The following is a 12,212-nucleotide window of genomic DNA, read 5'->3' as shown; positions in this document are numbered from 1 at the left end:
TAGCTGCTGCTAGTAGAACACTAAAGGTGTGTGACCTACTGTGCCAAGTGCATGGGAGCTGGGTGGGACTTACTGCCCCCTGCTGCTTCCCACTCTCCATGTGGACTCTTCTGTGCAGCCGAGGCAGCTGCGCTCCTCCCTGAACATTACCCCAGCAGCCTGGGAACTGCCCTCTGATCCCCACTGGGACCACTGCTGGTGCCCACACATGTGAAGCCAGAGCACACACCGACCTGACCCAGCCACCACCTGGCTTTGGCCCTCCACCCACCCTGGTAGTGTAACCCAGTGGACAGGGACTTTGGGGAGCTCCATAGCCCTTCTCGTTGCCTAAGACACCAGAGTAGCCACCCTGGGTAACATAAGGCAAAGCACAGAGCCCATCACCACAACCACAGCTGGTGCTCTTTTGCAAACACCACCTCTTGGCTGGAGGCCAACCGACCCCATCCATTACAGCGTCTGCAGACAGAATAACACGGCACCCAGGTAGGAGAGAACTTGTGCACATCAGCTGTCACCATTGCCTGCGTCACCCTGGCTAACCCGGAGGTCCTGAGTCTGTCCATGCGTCCAGTATGTTGCTACCACAGCTGGCATTTGAGGAAGCCAACACACAAAGGCTGTTGAGAATCAAGGAATCTCACAGAGTCTACGTCACTCCCATGCCACCCCTGACAGAGCTCGCGCTGGTGCCGCTGCTGGGAGACTAGAGGACAGGTCACATCCAGGATCCCCTTCAGGCCTTGCCCAGCACCAGCCTGGAAGGTGGCAGCCCCACTGGTGGCTACATCCAGAGGAGCAGCGGGACTCACAGTGGTCTGGCCCTCAGGGACTGCTACTCCTAGAGGAAGGGGCAGCCCATCACATCAAGGGAGCACCCCAAGGGGCAAACGAAACAAGGCAGCAGGACTTGGGTCCCTGTACTCTCTCTCTTTCTTTCTTTTTCTCTTTCTCTGTCCCTTCCTTCCTTTCTTTCTTCCTTCCTTCCTTTCTTCCTTCCTTCCCTCCTTCCTTCCTTCTTTCTCTTTCTTTCTTTCTTTCTTTCTTTCTTTCCCTTTCTTTCTTTCTCTCTCTCTCTTTCTCTCTTTTTCTGAGACAGAGTTTCACTTTTGTTGCCCAGGCTGGAGTGCAATGCTGTGATCTCGGCTCATCGCAGTCTCTGCCTCCCAGTTCAAGTGATTCTCCTGCCTCAGCCTCCCAAGTAGCTGGGATTACAGGCACCTGCCACCACGTGTGGCTAATGGTGATCCACCTGCCTCGGCCTCCCAAAGTGCTGGGATCACAGGCATGAGCCATCGCACCCGGCCAATTCCCTGAACTTTCTGCTTGTAAGAAGTTTCTTTCAGCAGAGACACAGATGCAGTGGTGGACTCACTGGAGAAAGTCTCCAGTACCACTCCAACAGGAACTTATAGGCATTCTTGAGGGAGAAGGAAAAGCAAAGAGTTTAGAAAATTCACAATTGCAAAGATATGGAATCAACCTAAGTGTTCATCAACCCATGAATGGATAAAGAAAAATTTGTACATATATACCATGGAATAGTACTCAGCCATAAACAGAATGAAATCATGTCTTTTGCAGTAACTTGGATAGAACTGGAGGTTGTTATTCTAAGAGAAGTAATTCAGGAATTAAAAAGCAAATACTGCATGTTCTCACTTATAAGTGGGAGCTCAGCTATGGGTGTGCAAAGGCAACAGGGTGGTGTAATGGACATTGGAGACTCAGAATGAGGAAGGGGGTGAGGGATAAAAAACTATGAATATTGGGTACAATGTGCACCCAAGTATTGGGTGATAGGTGCACTAAAATCTCAGCCTTCATCACAATACAATTCACCCATGTAACTGAAAACCACTTGTACCTGTAAAGCTTTTGAAATTTAAAAATTAAAAAACAAAACAAAACTGAAAAATTACACAAAAAAGAGGTGGATGTATCTCTGGGTGATCAAAGTATTACAGAAGATTTTTAACAATAATATGCACTAAATTATAATATATATTTTTTTGAGACAGAGTCTCATTCTTGTTGCCCAGGCTGTTGGTGCCATCTCGGCTCACTGCAACCTCTGCCTCCCGAGTTCAAGCAATTCTCCTGCCTCAGCCTCCAGAGTAGCTGGGATTACAGGTGCCTGCCACCACGCCCAGCTAATTTTTGTATTTTTAGTAGAGATGGGGTTTCACCATGTTGGCCAGGCCAGTCTTGAAGTCCTGACCTCAGGTGATCCGCCTGCCTTGGCCTCCCAAAGTGCTGAGATTACAGGCATGAGCCACAGTGCTGGGCCAATCAATAATTTTATATTTATTTCACATATTTAATATTTATCTATTTCAAAATGTAAAATATATACAGGCATAAATGTGTATTTATGCCCGTATAAAAATATGTATACAGGCATAAATACATAGTAATCATTTAAAATAATTTTTTTTTTTTTTTTGAGATGGAGTCTTGCTCTGTCACCCAGGCTGGAGTGCAGTGGCGCGATCTCGGCTCAATGCAAGCTCCACCTCCTGGGTTCACGCCATTCTCCTGCCTCAGCCTCCTGAGTAGCTGGGATTACAGGCATGCGCCACCATGCCCAGCTAATTTTTATATTTTTAGTAGAGACGGGGTTTCACCATGTTGGCCAGGCTGGTCTCAAACTCCTGACTTCGAGATCCGCCCGCCTCGGCCTCCCAAAGTGCTGGGATTACAAACATGAGCCACCGCACCTGGCCAAACAAGCTACTTTTTAAGAAACCGTTTCAGGGAAGAGGGAGAGCTGCCTCAGGGTCCTCCCCGTGGGTTACTATGAATACATTGCATATTGCAGAACATCTTGATTCAACGAACAGCCGTTCATGGGTGGTCCTTTGTTGCTCTCCTGTTTTAATTTTGTTTCAAAAATCTTGAGTGTGTGAGGGCCTTGGAACTTATTTTTTTGTTGTTGTTCCAGCGAAATTAGCACTGTAAACATAGCATCTGCATGAGAGAAGAGCACGTCTCGGTGGCCTGATATTAATACTTCGGGCAGTTCAATGCTAATGGTGGAAGACCTTCCGCTTACTGGCCTGCGTGGTGCTGAGCAGCTCACCCAGGCTCCTCTGTGGCCTGGGTAGAGCCGGCCCTCTCAAGAGTCACTCTGAGGCCTGCGGAGACAGGATGGGTCCAGGTTCCAGCACAGCAGGTGCCAGCAGGTGTGTTGGCATCAGGTATGTTGGCTTCTTAGGGCTTCCCTATCAAATTCCCACAACCTTGCTGACTTAAAGCCACAGAAATTTATTCTTCGACATTATGAAGGCCAAATGTCCAAAATCACAGTGTCAGCGGGGCCATCTCCCTCGGAAGGCACTGGGAGGATTCTTCCTGGCATCTTCTAGCTTCTGGGGGCTGTGGCAGCAACACCCCAACTTCTGCCTCTGCTGTCACATGGCCTTCCTCCCTATGTGTGCCTTGTGTTCAATTTCCCTCATTGCATAAGGACACCAGTCATGGCACTTAGGGCCCACCTCATCCAGTATGACCTCCTATTAACTTGGCTACATCTGCAAAGACTTTTTCCAAATAAAGACACAGACATAGATACTGGGGGTTAGGACTTGAACATATCTCTTTGGGGGACAAGATTCAACCCAAAACAGCCGGTGCCCATGATCAGGATGATGGGACCCCCTGATGTTTCCCATGTCCATCTCCAGCCCCTCCCTCCTTCCTGAGCTGCTGAATGCCATCTCCACAGGACATCCCAAATGCCCTCGCATGCCAAGCATGGGAATCCAACCTCACTGTTCCCATCCCCTGCCCCAAACACTGGAGAGAAATGAAAATACCTTGATACAGTCTTGCGCAAATATGTTTACAGCAGCTTATATTCATAATCACCAAAACCAAAACAGACTAAATATTCATGAACAGAAAAAAAATGGGTAAACAAACTGTGATGTGCCCATTCAATGGTGTCCTACTCAGCAATAAAGAGGAACAGATGCTGACACACACGACATGGATGAATCTCAGAACACACAACGCTGAGTAAAAAAAGACACAGGAACATACTGGGTGATGCCAATCATATGACGTTCAAGGACGTGGAAAGTAACTTATGGTCACAGGAACCAGAAAGTGGTGGCTCTGAGGGCTGAGGATTGACTGAGAAGGGCCCCAGGATCTTTCTGGAGTGATGGAAAATTTCTCTATCTTTGGGGAGCTGGTGACTCAGGGGTGCCCATTTGGCAGAGCTCATGGAATCGCACATGTGAGATCTGCATGATTCGTGGTAGGTAAATTTGCCTCAAGTGAAAAGCTAATGCTAGTTTCAAATTTCAAGGAAAAACAAGCAAATAAACAACCTGCAATTTTAAAAAACACAGTTTAAAAATTTTGAGAAAAATAAATAAAGACATGACACCCCTTTGCGGCAGAGGTCCCCAGCCTTCACCCCCCAGTGCACCTGCCACATCCGGGAGACTCTGGGCTACTGCTGCCCCCTCTTCAGGAAAAAACAAAGCCCTCGAGGAATATTGTTTCCTGCAAACTTATGGCTAAGAGGTGCCCGGCCTGCTGGTTGCTTGACTCAGCGCCGGATGAGAGAACAGACCTCAGAATCGGGCGGGCTTTAAGTTCCGTCCCTGCCTCGAGTAGCCGAGTAGCCTTGAGACGGCCCCAGTGAGGTTTCCACGCCCGGATACACCATGGAACCATCAAGTCAGCATCATCAGCACACCCATCTGCGCAAATATTGATCTTTGGTGTGAAAACATTTAAAATCCTCTCTCAGCTCTTTGAAAATACTCAGTGCATGATCCTGTCATTTGAGACAACGCGGATGAACCTAGGGGATGTCATGTTGTTTGAAATGAGCCGGGCACAGAGAGGCAAAAGTCGCATGACCTCACCTATATGTGGAATCTTAAATAGTCAACCTCAGCGACATAAAGAGGAGAGTGGAGGGTAGCAGAAGCTGGGGGCAGGGACGGGGCCGAGGTGGCCTGGGAAAGCAGAGATGTTGGTCCAAGTTTCGATTCCACAGGAGGAGGGAGCCCTGGTAACCTACTGCACAGCGTAGGGCTCTAGAGGGCTGTTAATTTTAGAAGAATCAGCTTCTGACTTCTCCTTTGCCTGGAGGGACCGTGACCCCTCAACCAGGCCCGAGTCTCTGCAGTTTCTCACTTGTGTATCTTGATCTCCGAGTATTCACTATCCGTGGCCTCCTGTCCCTGTGCGTTCTGAGGCCTGACCTTATGGAAGCTGAGGGTTGCATGCTGGAGCTCTCCTTCCCCTAAGGAGGAGGCGGCCATGGCTGGGGGAGGCTGCTTTGGGGGGCTGCCATCTGTTCAGGACTCAGTCAGGGGTCCCTGAACAGAGAGAGAGAGAAGGGAGTCAGAGCAGAGCAGTGGGGCCAGGATGAGGCAGGGTGAGTCTAGGAAGGAGGCCCAGGAGATCTGTCCTCCATTCATCCCACCTGCATTTTTGTCGAAGTCTCTTTCATGCTTTCCTCCAATATTTAACACTTACTGAGCACCTCATTTGGTGTTTACTAATCTCATTAACTCCTCCAAGTGTGTAGGAGACTACACACTTAAATACCTCTGCGTCCCTGCTTTGTCTCTTGACAGAGATGGCTTAATTATAATACATTTAAATATTAAGTCTCCATTCCAAAATAAACATGAGTTGCATATAACTTAGGTATTTATCCATTACAAGTATGCATGACATCCTTTCACAAATACCCATAACTCTGCCTATAATGTGTTAAATATGTATATTCAGCCAACCCATCCAACATAAAACTCCTGCTCCAAGCCCTCCTCTCTCAAAATACCTGACTTTCAACTTTTACCAGAGGTTACACTTCCCTGACTGCCTAGATGGCCACTTACAGACTATAGCCCTTTTATTTTTATTTTTATTTTTTTTGAGATAGAATCTTGCTCTGTCACCCAGGCTGGAGTGCCGTGGCATGATCTCGGCTCACTGCAGCCTCTGCCTCCCGGGTTCACACCATTCTCCTGCCTCAGCCTCCCGAGTAGCTGGGACTACAGATGCCCGCTACCACGCCTGGCTAATTTTTTGTATTTTTAGTAGAGACGGGGTTTCACCGTGTTAGCCAGGATGGTCTTGATCTCCTGACCTCGTGATCCGCCCGCCTCGGCCTCCCAAAGTGCTGGGATTACAGGCATGAGCCACCGCGCCTGGCCTATATGTTTTCATGTATGTTTCATGGTCAGTTTTATCTGGAACATTAAATAATTGAGCTACTACTGACAAATTGAAAAATGGTGTATAATAAAACATCATTTTAAGTTTAAAGATTTTACGTATACCTAGAGCAGAATTTATTGTAATCTGCTTTCCTGGCTGTACTGGAAGCAAGGCAGAAATAATATTTTCAAATTCGACTTCGATTCTCTCATTTTCAACTGAGAACACTGCCCTGCTTGATAATTTCTCTTGACTAAGTGATGATCTTAAATAATTCTTAATTCACTTCAGTTTATTTTTTTATTTTATTTTTATTTTTTGAGATGGAATTTCATTCTTGTTGCTCAGGCTGGAGTGCAGTGGCACGATCTCAGCTCACTGCAACCTCCACCTCCCGGGTTCAAGCAATTCTCCTGCCTCAACCTCCCAAGTAGCTGGGGTTACAGACACCCACCACTACGTCCGGCTAATTTTTGTATTTTTTAGTAGAGGTGGGGTTTCACCATTTTTTCCAGGTTGGTCGGGAACTCCTAACCTCAGGTGATCCGCCACTTCGGCCTTCCAAAGTACTGGGATTACAGGCTTGAGCCACCACGCCCGGCCACTTCAGTTTATTGAACCTGTCATTATTTAAAATCTTGATATTGGCTTATCATTGGTTTTTTAAAATTTAATTTTGATGTTTTAAAAAACAATGCATGAAACTTAGTTTTTCTCAATTACTGAGATTTTTGGCATCCCCTTAAATGTTGCATTCAAAGCAAGTGCCTCACTCTTCTCACCCTAACTCTGGCCCTCCTGGAGAGGTAGGTGCCTAACAGGCCAGAACGTGCAGGGCTCCAAGCTGAGGAGTTTGGGCTTTGTCAGGGGTTGGCAAACTACAGCCCTTGGATTGAATGTGGCCCACTGCTTGTTTTTGTTAATAAAGTTTTATTGGAACACAGTCCAACTCACCATTAACACATGGTCTACGGCTCATTTCATTCCACAGCAGCAGAGTCGAGTAGCTGCAACAGCAACTGTATAGTCCACAAAGCTAAAAATACTTACCATCTGGTATTTCAGAAAATGTTTGCTGGCCTCTGATCTAGACAATAGGGGTGGAGGACAGCTGTCCAAATGCAGAAGAACTGGGCAGTGATGCCTTCCAGATGATCCCTCCAGATAGGGAAGGGGAGGTGAGAAGTAGGGAGGTGACAAGGCCCAAGGAAAAGATCCTGAGGCCTCAGCAATGAGAGGGTCAGGTTGGGCGGGGGTGACGCTAGCTGTTCTTAGTGGGGCAAATTGACAAGATATGTTGAATTTTCAGCTGTAGAGGAAGACAGGGAGGACAGAGAGGAGGTAATCCTCCCCCATGCTTGGTCTGGGAGGAGGGGCTGCCATGCTGTCAGCAAGATGGGGAATCCTGCAGGAGAAGCCAGCTTGTAGGTAGGAGGAGGAGGTAAGGAGAAAATTTTGGCCATGACTAGCTGAGCAATCCTGGGGGCCATCCTGTGGGAGGTGTCCAGGCTGAATGCTGGGTATGGAGATGCCCACATCGCTCACCTGACAGGCTGAGCCCCTGACGGCATTTGCATCCTCCATGCCCGTATCCCTGATGCCCACTGCTGGCCTTGCCAATTTCTTCCTGCAGGACCTCACTCTGAGTGAAGAGACCAGAGTCTTTCGGTCTGTACCGATCAAGGTGTAGTGGGTGGACCGACCCCCTGCCCCACCGTGTTTCCTATTAAAGGGCTGGAGGGATGACTGAGGTGAGAGAGGGGTGAACCAGTCCCAGGGACCCCGGTGTTGAGAACACAGGCTCCTGCCTTCTGGCTAGTGGGGCCTGAGGTTTGCCATAGACTTGGAGCCTCAAGAACAAAGGTGCTTGTGAAATTCTCACCGTGCACCTGTGACCTCCTTCTTGCCCTTGCTTTAAGCTCTTGACCAGGCAGGTGCCTCCAGCTCTGGCTTCAGGGATTCTGTTCCTGGCCTGCCCTCCCTCAGGGGTCTCCCTCCCTCCCCAGAGTCAATGCTTACACGATGAAGATGACGCAGAAGGACGGGGCTTTGGCTCCAGCTCCCCCGACCGCCCTCAGCATCACTCCTGATACAGGCCATGTGGTGCCTGCAGATGGATTGGAGTTATCTCTGGGATTTACCTTCAATAACTGGGTCTCTTCACCTTCTGCTGCCTGTAAGGCCCTCGACTTTGATTCTCCTCCCAGCTTTCCCAGACACAAAGAGCAGGCATGAGAAGGAGGAGGATTACGGACTTCTGGTGAGGCCAGTGAGGCATGAGAGTGCTGGGTGCAGTTTTTTTTTTTTTTTAATTTAAAATTTTGATTTGTATTCACCATGGAATTATTTTGCATTAATTTTTATTTTTTAAAAAAGATTATCGTGTCACGATATTATTTCTCTTGCTTTATTTTTGGTTCTTAAATTTGGTGCCAAGGCAAGTGCCTCACGTGCCTCATCCTAGTCTAAGCACTGCAAAGCAAGGCACTTGTCTCCCCAAATACACGTGGCCAGGCCCCAGCTCCTCCGCTCCAAGACCCACTCCTCCCCTTTCCCCACCCTGCGCCCTTTTCCTGGCAGGGAGAGGACAGTGATGCTCTGGGTTGTGGGGAAGTTCTAGGCCCCACAGTTGAGCACACACCAGAGCTGAGCTCCCCCTTGAAGCTCAGGGGCAGTAGGTGGCCCATGAGTGGGGGGCAGGTGTGTTCTCCTCCTCCAGCCCCTCCCCTACCCACCTGTGCCTTCATTCTGCAGGGAGAGGCTCAGGGAAATGTGCTGGGAGCCTAGAGGGTTCTGAGCTCGGCAGGTGAATTCCCCTTCATCCCTCACGTGCACTCGAGGTAGCTCCAGAAGCCCAGGGTTCGAGGACTGTGAGGGGCTCAGGGTCAGGCTCCCTCGGGTCCAGCTCAGCCTGGCAGGGGGATTGCTGTTGACAGCACAGACCAGGCGCAGAGACTGGCCCTCCAGGACTGAGAGGGATGAGCTGTTCCCCAAGGCTGTGGATGCTGTAGAGAAAGTGGTGTGTTCAGGAGGTGGATGATCAGGACCCTCGAGGCTGGTCCTGCTATATCAATGTCCCCCTGCCCTTGCTGTGGGGCCGAGGAGGGTGTGTGTGGAGGATTCTGAGGGGGGTGAGGGCAGGAGGGGAGCAGGGGCTCAGGTGGCCACAGGGGCTGAGGATGGGGAGGGGCACTGGATTCATCCACAAGGGGGTCTCAGGTCACCAGGGTGAGTCCAGGATGAGGAGGATCTGGCTCTACCCTGAGCTGCAGGCCCTGCTCCCCCAGCCCCAGGGAGGGGGCTCTGTCCTACCTGTGCCATCTGCTCAGAAGACAGCCACGGTCAAGTTCTGAGGAGGGTCTGGGACAGAAAGACACGGAGACCCACATCACTGTGAGGGCTGGGGACACTGGCCCTGTCTCTCCAGGAGCCACGTAAATGGGGAAAGTGGAGCCAGCCACTGCAAGCCCAGATTCTGGGAGCCAGCACCCTTGACCCCCCCCCGCTGCTCTCAGCAACACCCCGCCCCACCAGGGACCCAGGCATCCTGGCCCAGCCCTCACAGGACACGAGTTGGACAGTCCTGGTCAAGGTCACACCAGCCTTAGGCAAGGTCACCTGGCAGGTGAGGTTGGTGCCATGGTCCTGGGGATTTGGGATAAGGGTGAGCACTGAGGAGCGGGCTGTGGTGGGGCCCGGGTAGGACACGGAGGTCCCCATCCAGGAGATGGTAGGGGGTATCCCCTGCTCACAGGCCAAGGACACAGAGCAGGTCAGGTTTCCGGGGCGGCCGGACTCCATGGTCCCCAGGGTGGAGATATCGGGCCTGTGGGTCAGGGCTGGTGAGGAGAGGGTTGGGTGCAGGATCAGGAAGGGAGGTCTGAGGTGCAGCCCTGGGGAAGCTCAGGCTTTGGTCCAGTGCCTCCCCTGAGCCTGCTTCACCCCCAACCCCCTCCCAGGACAGGGGTCCCAACCCACCCCTGAGCTGCAGCCCCATGACCTTTTCTTGTGCTGCTTCTGGAGCCTGCGCCTTACCCGTCACCAACACGTGGAGCTGGTTAGACACGTAGTTCCATCTCATGCTTCCTCTCTCCATGCGAAAGAAAATGACCCCTGGTCCTTCCTCCTGGCGTCTCCGATGCTCAGGGAGCAGTCGTTCATCTGCAGGTTTCCAGAGAGACGGAATTGGCCCTGGGTCTCCTTCTTCACTTTTCGTTTTGGGTTGTTCGTGGCCACTGGAGCGTCCTGGGCTGTGTCAGCCCCTTCCTGGAACCAGTAGCCATGAACTTGGGGAGTTAGTCAAGGCAACCTGGGGGTGGGGGAAGGAGCAGGGCACGTGGACACACAGGCCCTCCTGCACCCTCACCTCCCTCTGCACTTGCAGTGTGTAACCATCCTCTTGCTGTCCCTGTCCCTCCACCCCCTCCCTCCCCCAGAGCAGGGGCAGCAGCAGCAGCAGCATGTCTGGGGTTGGAGGTGCCAGGGCCGCCAGGGAACGTCTGTTCCTCAGGGTTCTTCTCTCAGGAACTGAGGGCTCAAGACTTAGAGGAGGCCCCACAGGAAGACAGGGGCGAGGTCAGAAGAGTGACCTCCTCAGAGGAGGAACTTCACAACCCAGACACTGTCAGGGCTGGGTCAGCCCTTGGAAATCAATCATCTATAGTCCCACATCCAGTCCTGGGTCCCTGAAGTCAGACAGGATGAGAGACTCACCCAGATTCCCTCCCCATGCTGAGACTGATCTCCACATCCTGTCTCCCTGTCTCACCATTGCCTCGGCAAGGTGAAACTGGGTCCATCTGGCCAGACCCCCGAGTGTCCTCTGTGGCTATCACTGTTTGTGGAGGTCAGACCTGCCAAAGGTAGGACTCAGGGCCATGAGAGACAGGGGTGCAGGCGGTGTGAGCAGGCAGCCTCTCCTCCCTCCCTCAGCAGCCACAAGGTGGGCACCCCCTTTCTGCATGACGAGATCAACAAGGCAGAGCTGGACACTGTCCCCAAGGAGTCACTGTGCAGTGGGGACACACTGAGGCTCCTGACATCTGAGCTCCCCATGACAGGAGCTTCAGTGCAGGGCTCAGGCAGGTGGGGTCGCTCTCCCCTAGGTTGAGGGTTCAGTCTCAGGAGGACTGAGCAGAGGGATGCGGGGCTGTGGGGGATTTTGTGTGTTGATACATGCCAAGGACAGTGAGGGGAGCCCAGCCTGCAGGAGGCCGGGGAAACTGAGGCTGTTGTTCAGTGAGGCTTGGAAAGGAGGAGGATCAGGAGAGAAGGCGTCAATTTGAAAAGGGCAGACACTTCTCCCTTCGTTGTGGTTATCTGGACATCAGGAGGGGTTTCTTCACCGCTGGCATCTCGTTCAGCCACACTTCCCCTGGTTAGTCCACAGCAGGCAGCGTCCGCTGGGCCCAGGGCTTTGCTCCTGCGAGTGCTGCTCCCAGGGGTCCAGGTGAACAGGAGCCATGGAGCGAGGACCCCAGCCCTGGGGCGTACACCCTCAGTGCTGAGCAGGATTATTTTGGAGAAGAAATGTGCACCTGAATTAAACAGAAGATTATTTTTAACTGTGTGGCTGCAGGCTGAGAGGGAGTGGTGGGGGACCCTGGGAGGTGGAGCCTCCTTAGACCCATGTAAGTTTTCTTGAAACATTTCTTTTGGGGGAATAGAAGACATATAGATAAAAGTAACCCCAAGAGATCATGTCAGGCAGGATGCGGTGTCTCACACCTGTAATCCCAGCACTTTGGGAGGCCGAGGCGGGCGGATCACCTGAAGTCAGGAGTTCGAGACCAGCCTGGCCAACATGGGGAAACCCCGTCTCTACTAAAAATACAAAAATTAGCCGGGCATGGTGGCGCATGCCAGTGATCCCAGCTACTCGGGAGGCTGAGGCAGGAGAATCGCTTGAACCCGGGAGACAGAGGCTACAGAGCCGAGGTCGTGCCACTGCACTCCAGCCTGGGTGACAGAGCAAGGCTCTGTCTCAAAAAAAAAAAAAAAAAAAAAAAAAAAGGAGT

General features: G+C 51.3%; 1 pseudogene; it reads right to left on the bottom strand.

Moving 5' to 3' along the window:
• Positions 1 to 3,964: 3,964 nt before the first annotated feature.
• On the bottom strand, positions 3,965 to 10,657 carry LOC100447715 (sialic acid-binding Ig-like lectin 8; annotated as a pseudogene).
• Between the last annotated feature and the right edge of the window lie 1,555 nt (positions 10,658 to 12,212).

The sequence above is a fragment of the Pongo abelii genome, chromosome 20 (assembly GCF_028885655.2).
Source record: "Pongo abelii isolate AG06213 chromosome 20, NHGRI_mPonAbe1-v2.0_pri, whole genome shotgun sequence".
Classification (NCBI taxonomy): Eukaryota; Metazoa; Chordata; class Mammalia; order Primates; family Hominidae; genus Pongo; species Pongo abelii.
This window is presented reverse-complemented; position numbering and strand designations above follow the sequence as displayed.